This window comes from Drosophila virilis, unplaced genomic scaffold (genome assembly GCF_030788295.1).
Source record: "Drosophila virilis strain 15010-1051.87 unplaced genomic scaffold, Dvir_AGI_RSII-ME tig00001170, whole genome shotgun sequence".
Classification (NCBI taxonomy): Eukaryota; Metazoa; Arthropoda; class Insecta; order Diptera; family Drosophilidae; genus Drosophila; species Drosophila virilis.
Window position 1 is genome coordinate 359,855 of NW_027212828.1, and position 15,007 is coordinate 374,861.

At 36.1% G+C, this 15,007-nt stretch overlaps 1 long non-coding RNA gene across 1 annotated transcript; it reads right to left on the reverse strand.

Moving 5' to 3' along the window:
- Positions 1–3,265: 3,265 nt before the first annotated feature.
- LOC138911520 (uncharacterized) lies at positions 3,266–8,755 on the reverse strand. Its single transcript, XR_011417149.1, has 4 exons — positions 8,511–8,755; positions 3,710–3,879; positions 3,471–3,649; positions 3,266–3,416 (listed from the first exon to the last, which is right to left on the reverse strand). It is a non-coding gene; the product is annotated as an uncharacterized lncRNA (long non-coding RNA).
- Positions 8,756–15,007: the final 6,252 nt, after the last annotated feature.

The following is a 15,007-nucleotide window of genomic DNA, read 5'->3' on the forward strand; positions in this document are numbered from 1 at the left end:
TCGGTTTTTTGTCAACAACATTTTTCAACCCATCGATGATTTATTTGTTTAAATGCCAATTAATGGTAGGGATCCGTACGCATTCAAAAAGGTATACGATTTTAAAATCAGACATTGAATTAAGCACTTATGATAAAATAAGAAACTTAAATAGCATTACAGAAAAAAGTCGCAATAACCATGCTGTTAAAATGCGAAGCAGACGCGCATGAATGTGTGTTTGTACATGTATGCAGAAATTCTTAAAGATGCTGATCTATTCAATTGCGGAGTTGCATATAACTTTAGTTTCTTTTTAACCGATCTTTATGAAATTTTCGACAGTATATCTTATTGTATCATAAAATATTCGTGTATACTGAAAAAGTCAATTGCGCTTAAATTTTGGCTTTAATTGGTTGGCAATAAAAGTTGGGTTATTAACTTTATTTATAGCTCTTTGGAATTAGCGGGGAGGTGGCGATGGGTATAAAATGAAAGATACTTGACAATGTCAAGTTGCGTCGTTAAGTTCAGACCAAGTTCGATTGAACGGGTCTTTAAAATGAACTACTGAAGTTATTCAGTTGAGCAGAATCACTAACCAAACAACATATAGACTGGACATCACGTACAAACAACGTTGTCACAAAAAGTATCGGAGGCATCTGGTCCCAACTCGCGAGTAAGGGAGTGAGATATACATATGATGTATTTTTGAACCGCTTACTCTAAAGGAAAGGGCTTGGCGCACTCTCTTCCATATGATTTGTGCGATAGAACGGCAACGCTGTTAACTTTAATCTCGCTCGCACTTACTCTCACCTCTCAATGCTCTCTCTATGTTTAGGGATCGTTTAAGTGTGTGTGTGTTTGTGTATTTGTCCGACAAGCAAAACTGCGCACAAATTCAATTTTTCTCAAATGCTGAGGCATTTCTACCCTTTTGAAGGCACGGCTAATATGAAATAGAGAAAGGGTTTGCCACGTCGATGCGAAATTCTTGCATTTTAGCTCGCTATCGTTGGTAAGGGTACCCAAGCGTTGACATGTGTGCACTTAAAATATTTTGGACTCGCTATTCACGCATACTTGCATATTTTGTATATGAATAGAAGCATTTATGCGCTTGTGTGCCTGTTGCTTGCCTGCCTACCTGTCCCCGATGCAAATTTAACAAGATTTTAGGATTTTAGTTAAATAGCAAGAACCAGAAACTTCTTTCAAGGATTTTAAATTGGCTGCAGAGACGGAAAACGTAGAGACAACAGCAATTTAAGGAAATGTCTAATAAAATCTGTATGGATGTAACATAGTAACAAAGAATTCACAAAGAAAGAACCATCCGATGTTGTAAAGTTAACAAACTTTATAAAAGAAAATATAAGTATTTGCCCAAAGCATTTACAGTTCAGATCATCTATTGTCAGAAGCACATTAACCCGAAAAGTAACCGAAATGAGGGGAGTAAATGTAAATGTAGAAGAATCTGACAGTAAAAAGGAAACAGAAGTAGTCACTTTCAGGAAATCTATACCAAATATGTTTTTACTCATCAATGCATACACATAATAAAATGTATAACAACAGCCAGGATCGTATTGAATCTGTTCAGAAGCAATTTCTGCTTTTTGCCTTACGAGGTTTAAATTGGGACCCTAATCTTCGGTTGCCGTCCTACTACAGCAGACTACTTCTTCTCAACCTGCCGTTGTTAACCAACCGTAGGACAATTCTCGGTGTTGTCCTTCTACATAAGTTGATTATTGGCGACATAGATTCTCCTTTTCTGCTAGGGCGTCTTCAATTCTCTGTTCCGGCTAGACCAACCAGAAATTATCGCCCCTTATTACTATCTACGTGCACAACAGATTACGCTATGCACAATCCTTTTCGCGTGCTATGTAAAAATTAAAATAGTTTGCATTACGTTTTCTCTACCGAACTGTCTCTACCCCTAATAAAATCGTTGCTTTCAGGATACCTTCGGGAAGTCGTTCACCATTCCCAGCTATGAGCAGGGGCATAGCTTGCCGGACAGGCTGAAAAATTTTCCCCCACCGGGTCGGTGATTTTCCATTACTTTTCTCTTTGTCCTTTCTACTTAACACTCTTTATATAACTTACATTGCTTTACTTTATTAACAATCTTCTTACTTTCTTTTTTCCTATTTATTGTATTTTCTTTATTAATATAGCAAATTAAGATTATTTTTAATTTTACTTGAGATCACTTTCTTCCTACTTACAACCATCTGCTTAGATGTAGGCTCTAATAGCGCCACTGACAAAATTAGCTGTGAAAAGAGGCACAGCTGGCCGGACTGGCAAATAAAACACCTCCATCGGTCGGTGATGCTATTTAGAAAATTGTATCCTTTAAATAGGCTTTTAGCATATAATTCTATTGAACAATCTTTTGAATAATGAGGAAGACACTCGTTTTGTCGACCATTAATAAATAAATAAATAAATAAATAAATAATACACACCCTCTATCTCTTTTAATCATGCTCTTCTGCGATAGAGAGATACATATAAAAATATCTATATCTAATGTTTTGAAGCAGACAGAGTTCCGAACAAAGAACATTTTTAATACCTTTCTGAAAACGGTTGTGCTATTTTTCATAACATATTTCACCCCACTAAATGTGCAAAGTCTCCCAAGAAATTATCCTTCGTCTTATCGGTCCAAGAATGGATGCAAGTTGCAGCTCTCACTGGATACAGGACATTTTGAATTCGAGGAAGGCAACGAGTGTCGACATGAATCTATTGCGGCTTCTTATAAATCGAACATCATAGCATAATACGCGAAATGATCGAATGTCATTTTAGTGTACGTTTGTCCAGCCCAGTCTCCGTACAAGTACGAAAAGTGGAAAATAGGGAAGTATTTGCTAAACGCGAAAACCTTTTGCACACCGCAAAAATATTCGATCCAACAGGATGGCTATCTCCCTCTGTTATTTGTACCAAACTGTTTATGCAATAAATACTAAGATCGTGTACGAGTAGAATATAGTATATATCGATGAACCATTCAATATTTATTGAAAAGTTGTAATCTTAAAAAATTATCTGTAAAACTTATAAACGAATCTGCTAATCTGTTTAATATTCGTCAAAATAAAAAAAAAACAATGCTTAATGTTACCTTTGTTTAAGGTCTGGCCTTTGGTAAAGTCTTTTATATTAATATTGTTTCAAAATATATTTTTATAAATGCGTATGTCTAGTTAAAATAGACTTTTTACTCAAGTATGCGAAAATATATAAATAATACCATAATAACATTTCCAAATAACAAGTCGTTGACTAGACATTCGTCAGTATCGAGAATTAAGAATTTGATTTGCTCTTTAACTTTTTCAGAAAATCCTTTGCTTGCTTATCACCTTGTCTATGCTCCAGAGCACGCAATGCCATGGAATCTTGAAAAAATTAAATATGTTAGCATTTTGAACTTGTAGAAAATAACTGTTTACCTGTGATATCTGGTCTACATAGGCTCATAATAATTTGCTCGCCATTAGATGCTGTGAGATCTGCAAACGTTATATAACATTCTGCTATATATTGACTTGTCATTCCAAATAAATCCTTATCCTTAACACTAAATAAAATCAAGCTATCTTCCATCAGGCGTTGATCCGAATTCAAATTACTAACATATATAAATAATAATTCATATATATGAAGTGATCCAATAGAAAGATTTACTTACAAGTTAAATTGTTCGTCATAGAGTGGAAAGCAATTTTTATTATGAACGGCCGTTTTTACTGGTGTAAGCCCATTAAATCGACCAGTAGGCATTATGTAGACTTTAACAAATGAATCACATAGTCCGTTTTTATCCATAGAAACTAAGTTGCGAGCATTTAATATTTTGAGCTGAAATTTAATGAAAATGGGTAAAAAGGGTATACTGGATCTGTGCAAATATAACACGCAAAACGAAGCAAATAATAACTCCAATTGGCACTACAGACAGCTTTGAGGATGTTTCCGACATGCGATCAAGATCAACTATGCAACATACAAGTTATTAAGAAAAACGTTTGTTCATATTGACAAGCCACGGGACAGTAAGCGCCTAACGTACGTTCTCAAAAAATAATTATAGAATTGCAATTGCAATTGTATTATATATGTGTGCCGCTATTTTTATTATTTGTATACCCTGAACCCATTTAAAATGGGTATAAAGCGTCTAATGTATATGTGCAAATGTATGTATGTCCGTCTGTCCATATGTATGAACGCAAGGATCTCAGAACCTAAAGGAGATAGAGACTTGAAATTTGAGCTGTAGTGCCCGCGCAGATCGAATTTGCTTCTGACCATGTTATCGAATCTACGCATATGTTAAGGTCGATCTGAAAAGCTAGACATTTGTTGTCGTGAACGTACATTGCACAAGAAAATCAACCTTATGTAACTTTGGCGGCGGTAGGGGGTGATATAACGTGTTATGTGCGCTACATACGGAAATATTAACTTCTCAAAGTTTAATCCTTATAAGAGTTCGGTTCATGATTAAATTGTCTGGTTGCTTTGCTTAGCTCGCCGAATGGAATGTGGGATCTAATGGTAAATAATATTCATGGTCAAGACTGGTGCTTATAAAGGTCTAAGAGAAATCGGAAGGATGACATAACTGAGTTTACACACTCCATTTTCCGTCTCTATAAATGGCATGATCCCCGCGTGTGATATTTTTGCAATTGTTCCTTTTGTTACAGTTACATTTTATAACTCCGCCATGACTTTTTCTTCCACACCACTATGCCTCTAATAAAATTTACTTCGCTATATCAAGTACACTTAGTTTAATTATTATATCGACGATATCTCAGCAAATAATAATAAACAATCTTTGCTTCTTTAAAATTGAAGAGATATTTCAGTTTTAAAATGTATGTGCTAGAGGAGCATACAACTTATTGCTGCTCATTGGGTTGTTTGTCCAATATATTCAATATACAATATATGTGAGAGTATTAAGTATTACGCACAGCGAGGCATCCAATTTAAAAAGATCCCATCCAATGCTGTTGGTACCTAGTGTTGCCACACTACCTAAGAACTAATTTCTATTTCGACTAAATTTGACTTAGATAAGAGAAAAGAAAAAAAAACAGTTGAGGCTTTCAGACTGCTAATGTAGACAAATCTAATTTCTTTTTCTACAATGCAGCAATTTCAATACAATGTAATTTTATTTTTATGGTGTTGTTATATGTAATCTTGGTATTTTGAGAGAATTAGAAATAAGGTTGCCTTAACGACAGGTAACTAAATCTGTAATGGCCAGTTATAGTTATTATAAACAGTTCAGAAACAGTCTGAACGAAAGTATCTGTATGCCTCTAAGCTTATGAATTATTAGCAAATTTATTAGTATTTTAGTATCATTGACAATACTAAATAATATAATAATATTAGGAAATTAATATTTGTAATTTAAGATAAAGGAATTAGACTATGAGACGGAATAGAAGTAGAACTCAGATTAGAAAACGGCGCGCGCGGAGTCCGAGTCCAAAATAATTTCCTGCAGTCGAAGTTGAAAGTTTTTCAAGTACTAATAAGGCAGAAGGTCAATAAGCTAATAACATAGAGGAATATCTTTTAAAGAGTTCTTATGATTAATCATAATACAATATTGAGATAGATTGCCAATATGCAGCGGAATTTAGTGGAAGCGTTACGCGTAGAAAGAACTAGACTTTCGTTGAAAAAGTTTAATAACCATCTTAAATTGCCACAATTGCTCGGAATATCGAATATTAGAGAAAATTTGTGTACTGTTAAGAAGCAAGAGCCAGAAGCTCCTTAAAAGAATTTAAAATTGGCTATTACTCGCAAGACAAAAAGAGAATTTTAAATTGATGCGTGTTATGGGGAGAAAATAGCAATTTAAGGAAATTTCTGTTGAAATCTTTATGAATGTAATATAGTAATAAAGAATTAACGACTGAAAGAATCAGCAGGTGTTGTAACGTTAACAAAGTTTTTAAAAGAAAATATAATTGTTCGCCCAAAGCATTTACAGTTCAGATATTCTTTTGTCTGAAGCACAATAACCCGAAAAGCAGATTGCTAGTAAACAAAATAGAAATACGTAAAATAAGCTTAACATTATCACCCACCCAGACAAAATGAAGTTTATGCAGAATACGATTGTATGTTAGAGTAAACGAGGAAAGTAATTCTCCTAGTCCTATGGTATTTGTCTGAAACGCTTGTATTGATTCTCATTGCTTAAAGGTTAAAATGGATTACTTAGTCGATTGAAAGATTTGTACGTCATTTCAAGTATATATCTAAAAAAAAGTGATTTTGCAAACCACAATAATACCCTGAAACTAATACCTTATTGTTTGAGAGTAAGCTTTGTCAATAAAAATCGAGAAAGAAAGGCTAATACCCTTTCTCGTACCTAAGAAACACAGGGAAAACAGGTAATGCCAAGTTTGGTCAAGATATCTTGATAAACAAAAAGGTTTTTTATAAAAAATCTAGTTTTCGACCGATCGTTGCTATGGCAGCTATATGAGATGGTTGTCCGAACTCAATAGGATTTTGCATATTTATAGGGAGCATAGTCAATCTAATAAATGGTGAGTTTGGTCAAGATATCTTGATAAACAACATTTTTTTTCATACAACAACTTAATTTTCGACCGACCGTTCCTATGGCAGCTATATGACATAGTGGTCCGATCCAGCTGGTTTTGGCATATGTGCTGCGTGCAGCAAAATATGGGTTTTCTACAAAGTTTAAGCTTTTAAACTGAGAGACTTATTCGCATAGAAACAGACAGACGTACAGACGGACATGGCTACATCGGCTGTTGATGCTGATCAAGAATATATATACTTTATGGGGTCGGAGATGTCTCCTTCTATGCGTTGCTAATATCACGACAAAATTAAAATACCCTCTGAAAGGGTATAAATAAATACTGTCTCTGAGAAGGTTGAAGATTTCTCAACATGACTGAATATTATAGCCAGTTAATCCAGCATAATGGGCTGCGACGCGTTGCAGGCATTAGGTGCCGTTCTAACGTTATGTGATATAACCGACAAAGAGCACTCTATAGTGTACGTTTCTCAGAAATTCAGCAAGTAAACGGTTCTAGTCGGAACTCCCGACTAGGAAATACCCTAAACCCTCCTATTCCAACAGCAAATAAATTTAAAAAAATAGTTTCCTTGGCAGGGTTCGAACTCGCAACTGACCGCATTACTTGCTGTCGACTCTACTCAACAGCCACACCAGCAAAAAAAAAAATACTTTCCCCGGAAGGGCTTGAACTCGCGACAGACCGCACCACTTGCTATGCCTCTACTCAACAGCCACATCAATAACTAAGTATTATTGTGAAAAAATGAATGATAATCGCAGCAATCGCAATCGTAATGCTGTTGATAGATTTCGAAACAAACACCGAAGATTGTATGTGTGTGTGTACATGTATATAGAAATTCTTGGCATGTGCGGTCTATCCAGTTACGCAGGAAAACACAACTTTAGTTTTTGCTTAACTGATCTTTTTCTACAGTAAATCTTACTGTACCATAGAACATTAGTATATTCTCAATAAGTCAATTGCATTTAAATTGAAGCTTAAATTTGTTGGCAATATAAGTTGGGTTATTAACTTGATTTATAGCTGTAGGCTGGTAGCGGGGAGGTGGCGATAGGTATAAAATAAAAGATTTTTGACATATATAATATACTAGAAGCAACATATTATGTTTGGTGACTCTATCTCTTATTTTATACCTAATTTGCTCACAAAACAGAATGTCGATATCGATTTTTAACGATTGCGTGGAAACGGAGTAAGTTACCGATTATCGGAAACAAACTCGATCTGCGCAGGTACTAGAAGGACCTACATCTAAAATTCTCTAGTTCCTATAGGTTCTGAGATCCTTGCGTTCATAATACGGACAAACGGACAGACCGACAGATTGACAGACAAACAGACGGATAGACATGGCTAGATCGACTGCCGAGTCGATGCTGATCAAGAATATATGTACTTTATGGGGTCGGAGATGCTTTTTTCTGCCTGTTATATACATTTGCATTTTGCACAAATACAATATACCCTTATACCCATTATTAACGGGCTCAGAGTATAAAAAGGACAATTCCAAAAAATCACCCACGGGGATTGGCGTTGCTTTGACCAGATAAATTTGTTATGTCATCCAACTGAGCAAATATGTTGTGTATAATAAGGTTCTTCCATGTTTCTTTTAACACTTTTTAATCACCCTTCTTGACACGTATATTTGTTATTTATTGTTAATAATATTGTTTTGCCACGAGTTTGTTTACCTTAAAACCCATACCCCTTCCGGCGAGCTACGCAAAGTAACCAGACGTGTGAAGCATGAAGCGAACACTCATACAGATTAAACCTTGAGAAGTTAAGTTGTCGATATCGATAACCTTTCGAGGGATCTCATCATAGTCAAGCACACCTCAAGTTTATACTTACTAATAATCCAGAATCTGTAAATTGTCCGGTAATTGTAAGTTGCCCGAAATGTGCTGTGGATTGTTCTCTTTGATTTCTATACTGGTCTAGATAATATGGTGGATAAGATCAGCAGTTTCGAGAGCATGGAGGTCTAGTATGCTTTCAATCTCTGATAAAATTTTAACATCTGATGTTTTTGCGTCTCCAATTTTGAAGCAAGATATCATAGTGCGGAGAGTGTCCCTCAAGTTTTGAAAAGGATAAGCACTTGTTTTTAGAATTTAGCGATGGAAGCGACATTACCAAAGCTTGGGCCTTGCGTGGGATCCTTCAACTAAATTAATGTTTTTTCTCACTCCTGCCTGTCAGACGCTAAAAACTTGCAAGAGATCTGTTCTGTCCACTATAACTCGTTTTTACGATCCACTAGGGTTAATTGGACCAGTCATCGTGTAGGCCAAAATCTTTATGGAGTTTCTTTGGAAGAAAAACTTGGATTGGGATGAGAGTCTTCCAACTTCTCTAAATACTGCTTGGCAGGAACTTTGCCAAATGTTCAGGAATGTCCAATTATCAACCTTCCGTCGGTTGGTTTGCAATACAATGTGCGATATAGAGGTTCACGGTTTCTGTGACACCAGCATTACCGCTTGCATTTATGTGGTTTCAAAGGGACATCATTCGAGTTCACACTCATTTTGCTCTAAATCACGAGTAGTTTCACTTAAATCTCGTACGGTACCAAAACTCGAGCTTTGTGGCGCACTTTTGTTAGCCCAATTGATGCAGTAAATGCTTGAAATGAAACTATTTACCGGCACATTCCATTGTTGGTCAGATTCATCAATATGTCTATCATGGATCCGAGATGAATCGTCGAAGTTCAACGTATTCGTTGCAAATCGGTGCAAATATGTCAATTCCTTTTCTGCTATTCAACGAGTATATGCCTATGTGTACAAGTTTATCCATCTTATTCGGCGCCCAGGACTTTTGATCTCCTACATACATTTTGGATCCTTCGCACTTTTACGTAACGTTTAAAGGGGCTCTCTTTAGGATGATATAAAGAACGTGCAACCAACGGGCGTGGTCGCTAGTTCCAGTATGAGTTGGTGGGCGCCTCGAAAAGTCAACCCTCCCTTATGTGGCCAGTCATCCTATTAAACTGCCTAGACAACATCCAGTTACCATCGCCATTGTCACTCACTTTCATGAGCGGAATCTACATGCTGTATCACGAACCTTGTTGGGAGCAATTCGTCTGCAATATTGGCCGATTGGTGGCCGCAAAACAGTGTTCAGCATTGTAATCAAATGCATCAGATGTTTCCAGAACAAACCCCGCTTGGTGGAGCACGTAATTTCTAATCTTCCAAAGGAGCGATTTGTTGAATTTCGAACGTTTGAAACATCTGGTGTGGACTTTTGCGAACCATTCTTCTACAAGCGTGACACTCAAAACAAAGCTAATTTAAAATGCTACATGAGCGTATTTATTTGCTTCGCCACGAAAGCCATTTATTTGGAGTCGGTCAACGATCTGTCTACGTGTGCATTTTTCAATACTCTAAAGCGCTTTATATACACTCGTGGCAAGCCACGTCAGATTTGGTCTGACAATGTCACCAACTTTGTTGGTGCTAGAAATGAGCTGTAAAAGCTAAAAATCTATTCTTCAGTAGCTGTCATCAAGAGGCTGTGCTCCAGTTTTGTTTGGCGGGCACAATTGACTGGAGCTTCATTCCACCGTGCTCCCCTCACTTGGTGTCCTTTGGGAGGCGGCGATAAAAACTGAAAAACATCACTTCTCTCGGGTTGTGGGATCAACTGTTCTGGGATTCGAAGAGCTTCGTATCACACATAACGGCAGTCATTAATTCCAGACCACTGCTTCCAATTTCAGAAGATCCAGAAAATCTTGTCCGGTGTCCGGCGGAATTTTTATGACATCGTTAACGTCCCGCTATTCAGTGCTAATTAAAAAGCTTGTTAGCCCAACATATATTTTTAATTTGATTTAAATGGTTTAGGTAATTGCTTTATTTTTATTTAATGTATCTGTCTGGCTACGCAGCCAAAACAGCTGGAGGTACCTCGCAACTGATGAGAGCAGCATCTAAATTTATCTTATAGTACTCGCTCTGCAAAGCAAGTGCCTTAATTTTACTCTTAAGATTGCATTTACGTAAAGCTGGCACTCTTTGCTGTAACGATCGCTTTCTTGCCCTAGCATTACTTATGCGAAGGCCTCGATGCTGCGCATTGAGTTAGTCAAGTTCGTTCGCTTCATGCATTTGGTACACATCGGCCACTTGCATTACTCAAAACTATAACTACTCAATTGTCGCCTCACTTAAATTGGAACGTACCAATTCGGGTCTACCTGCCTTTCGTAACTTTAAACAAATATAAAAATAAATTGGAACACATGTAATAAAATAATGTTATTTATTTCCATTTGTGAATGCTATTGAAAAAGCTCAATAGCTCAACAGTATCTTTATGAAGGTTGCCGAAGTGCTGCCGAAATATATTGGTTAGATTGAGACAAAATTGAAACGCAACTTGGGTTTGAATAAATAAGCCCCGGACTTAGAGCCAGATAAACAAAATATTATAAAATGGAAAAGTCGCCAAACACAACATTAAATACCAACGGCCTTACAACGAGCATGACAACGAGCATAAGTTATGCAAAAAAGAACTAAGTACAAAGTCTTCAGAAAAACCAATAACAAATTTCATAATAAATTAGTTAAGTTTGTTGAATTCAGTTAAATTACTTAAAATTCCTTTTAAATTCAGGAAATCAAACCCTAACCTAATTTAATTAAGTACCTTACAAAACAATTGCCCATTCTGACAACTCTCAACAAAATCCACCCTGACATTACTAAGGCATTAGCTAGACACACACACTTTTACCATACAATAATATTAAGCCTATTTATAAAACACAATCAAACCAAACAGCAAAAATAAACATAGAACAATTAATGACCACAGATGACTTCAAATCGTTTTTTGAGCGCGAGAAGAACATAGAAAACAAAAGAACACAAAACTGAAGAAAACACAAGAGACGAAACACGACAAGATACGAAATAAACGAAACCTCGACTTAGCGGACAACAAGACGCAAACAGAATGGTTTTTAAACAAAACGCAAACAAAAAGCATTCCCGCAGAACATATGAACGCTTCTTGCGAAAGGCCCAAAACTCGCTCTCCCGATAAATAAGAAAGAATTAAATCTCTTAAAATACATTGCGGAGAAGAGTTGGTACAGACGATAATCGAAAAAGACACAAGAGTCGGCACTAAATTCTCTTTATTAGTTAAGGAAGGCAAAACGAAGAACAACCAAAGCACAAGGGTTCTAGCAATACTGGGCAAAGTGAAACAGACACGTAAATTCTTACAAGAAAATAAAAATATCAAATTAATATCTTCTGACAAGGGTAACAAAGCAGTAGCAATGGATAGCGACGACTTTAATAAAAATATGACAAATATTTTAAATGACTTATGTGCGTATAGAACATTAGGATGGGATCCAACATCAAGATTGCAGACAAAACTTCTGACAAAATATGTAGATGACCTTTTTGCTGCTACTTAGCCACTTTGGTAAACAGTGGGGACAACGCAATCAAAATTAAGTGGTATATGAAACCCAGCCTCTGGACGAATACTTAACCTACATTTGGATTTCGCACAATATCCATCCATTTTTAATGGGTACAGGGTATAATCACCGAAAAAGTTTCGATTTTCGCACCGACCTCTATTTTGAAAAAAAAAGAGCGTGACGTAACCTCTTGCCATTTTGTCGGTTTGGGTCAAAATTTTGGATTTCCTTTTTTTGATGCCAATCGTTAGAACTGATCCTTAAGAGTCAAAAATGGTTTAAGTTTTCAAAATCGGACATCATCAAAAAGATTGAATTTACGAACGAATCCGCTTTTTGTCGACAACATTTTTCAACCCATCGATGATTAATTTGTTTAAATGCCAATTGATGGTAGGGATCCGTACGCATTCAAAAAAGTGTAACATTTTAAAATCAGACATTATTTATTAGATATTAAAAAAAATCATCGAAAACGTTTCGATTTTCGCACCGACCTCGATTATGAAAAAAATCGTGATGATTTGGAATGTCATATCTCCGCGCGGAGCTATTAACCGAGATATTAAGAAAATCGTCGAAAAAGATCCCTGCGTTCATACATACGGACGGACGGACAGGCAGACGGACATGGCTAGATCGACTTGGATATTGATGCTGATCAAGAGTATATATACTTTATGGGGTCGGAGATGCTTCCTTCTGCCTGTTACATACATTTGGATTTTGCACAAATATAATATACCCTTATACCCATTTTTAATGGGTTCAGGGTATAATCACCGATAAAGTTTTGATTTGCGCACCGACCTGGATTTTGAAAAAAAAAAAAAGTGATGTAACCCCTTGCCATTTCGTCGATTGGGGTCAACATTTTGGATTTCCTTTTTTTGATGCCAATCAATAGAACTGATCCTTACGAGTCAAAAATGGTATGAAATTGCAAAATCTGACATTATTTGACGGAAATATTTCAAAAAATCATCAAAAAGTTCAATTTACGAACGAAACGGTTTTTTGTCTAAAACATTTTTTTTAACAAAACTATGTTTAATTTGCTTGAATGCCAATTGATGGTAGGGATCCGTACGCATTCAAAAAGGTGTATCATTTTAAAATCAGACATTATTTACCCGAGATATAAAATAAAAAATCATCGAAAAAGTTTCGATTTTCGCACCGACCTCTATTTAAAAAAAAAAAAAAGTGATGTAACCCCTTGCCATTTTGTCGATTTGGGTCAAAATTTTGGATTTCCTTTTTTGATGCCAATCAATAAAACTGATCCTTACGAGTCAAAAATGGTATAAAATTCCAAAATCGGACATTATTTGACGGACATATTCCAAAAAATCATCAAACAGGTTGAATTTACTAACGAATCGGTTTTTTATCAACAACATTTTTCAACCCATCGATGATTTATTTGTTTAAATGCCAATTAATGGTAGGGATCCGTACGCATTCAAAAAGGTATACGATTTTAAAATCAGACATTGAATTAAGCACTTATGATAAAATAAGAAACTTAAATAGCATTACAGAAAAAAGTCGCAAAAACCATGCTGTTAAAATGCGAAGCAGACGCGCATGAATGTGTGTTTGTACATGTATGCAGAAATTCTTAAAGATGCTGATCTATTCAATTGCGGAGTTGCATATAACTTTAGTTTCTTTTTAACCGATCTTTATGAAATTTTCGACAGTATATCTTATTGTATCATAAAATATTCGTGTATACTGAAAAAGTCAATTGCGCTTAAATTTTGGCTTTAATTGGTTGGCAATAAAAGTTGGGTTATTAACTTTATTTATAGCTCTTTGGAATTAGCGGGGAGGTGGCGATGGGTATAAAATGAAAGATACTTGACAATGTCAAGTTGCGTCGTTAAGTTCAGACCAAGTTCGATTGAACGGGTCTTTAAAATGAACTACTGAAGTTATTCAGTTGAGCAGAATCACTAACCAAACAACATATAGACTGGACATCACATACAAATAACGTTGTCGCAAAAAGTATCGGAGGCATCTGGTCCCAACTCGCGAGTAAGGGAGTGAGATATACATATGATGTATTTTTGAACCGCTTACTCTACAGGAAAGTGCTTAGCGCACTCTCTTCCATATGATTTGTGCGATAGAACGGCAACGCTGTTAACTTTAATCTTACTCGCACTTACTCTCACCTCTCAATGCTCTCTTTATGTTTAGGGATCGTTTAAATGTGTGTGTGTTGTGTATTTGTCCGACAAGCAAAACTGCGCACAAATTCAATTTTTCTCAAATGCTGAGGCATTTCTACCCTTTTGAAGGCACGGCTAATATGAAATAGAGAAAGGGTTTGCCACGTCGATGCGAAATTCTTGCATTTTAGCTCGCTATCGTTGGTAAGGAGACCCAAGCGTTGACATGTGTGCACTTAAAATATTTTGGACTCGCTATTCACGCATACTTGCATATTTTGTATATGAATAGAAGCATTTATGCGCTTGTGTGCCTGTTGCTTGCCTGCCTGCCTGTCCCCGATGCAAATTTAACAAGATTTTAGGATATCGGATTTTGGACCTCTACACATAGACACACACATACAAATGTCTGTGAATGGGCTGATCATGGGAGCAAAAGAAAATACATTATTGTCACGCGTCTGACGCGCGCACTTCTCTTTAATGATTTTGATGAATAAAATTTGAGTAAAAATAAAAATCTTTAAAATATTTAAATATACCAAATTAAGATAAAGAAATAAGATAAGATAAAGAAATTAGACTATGAGACGGAATAGAAGTAAAACTCAGATTAGATGAAGGCACGGGCGGAGTCCGAGTCCAAATTAATTGCCTGCAGTCGAAGTTGAAAGTTTTTCAAGTCCTAATAAGGC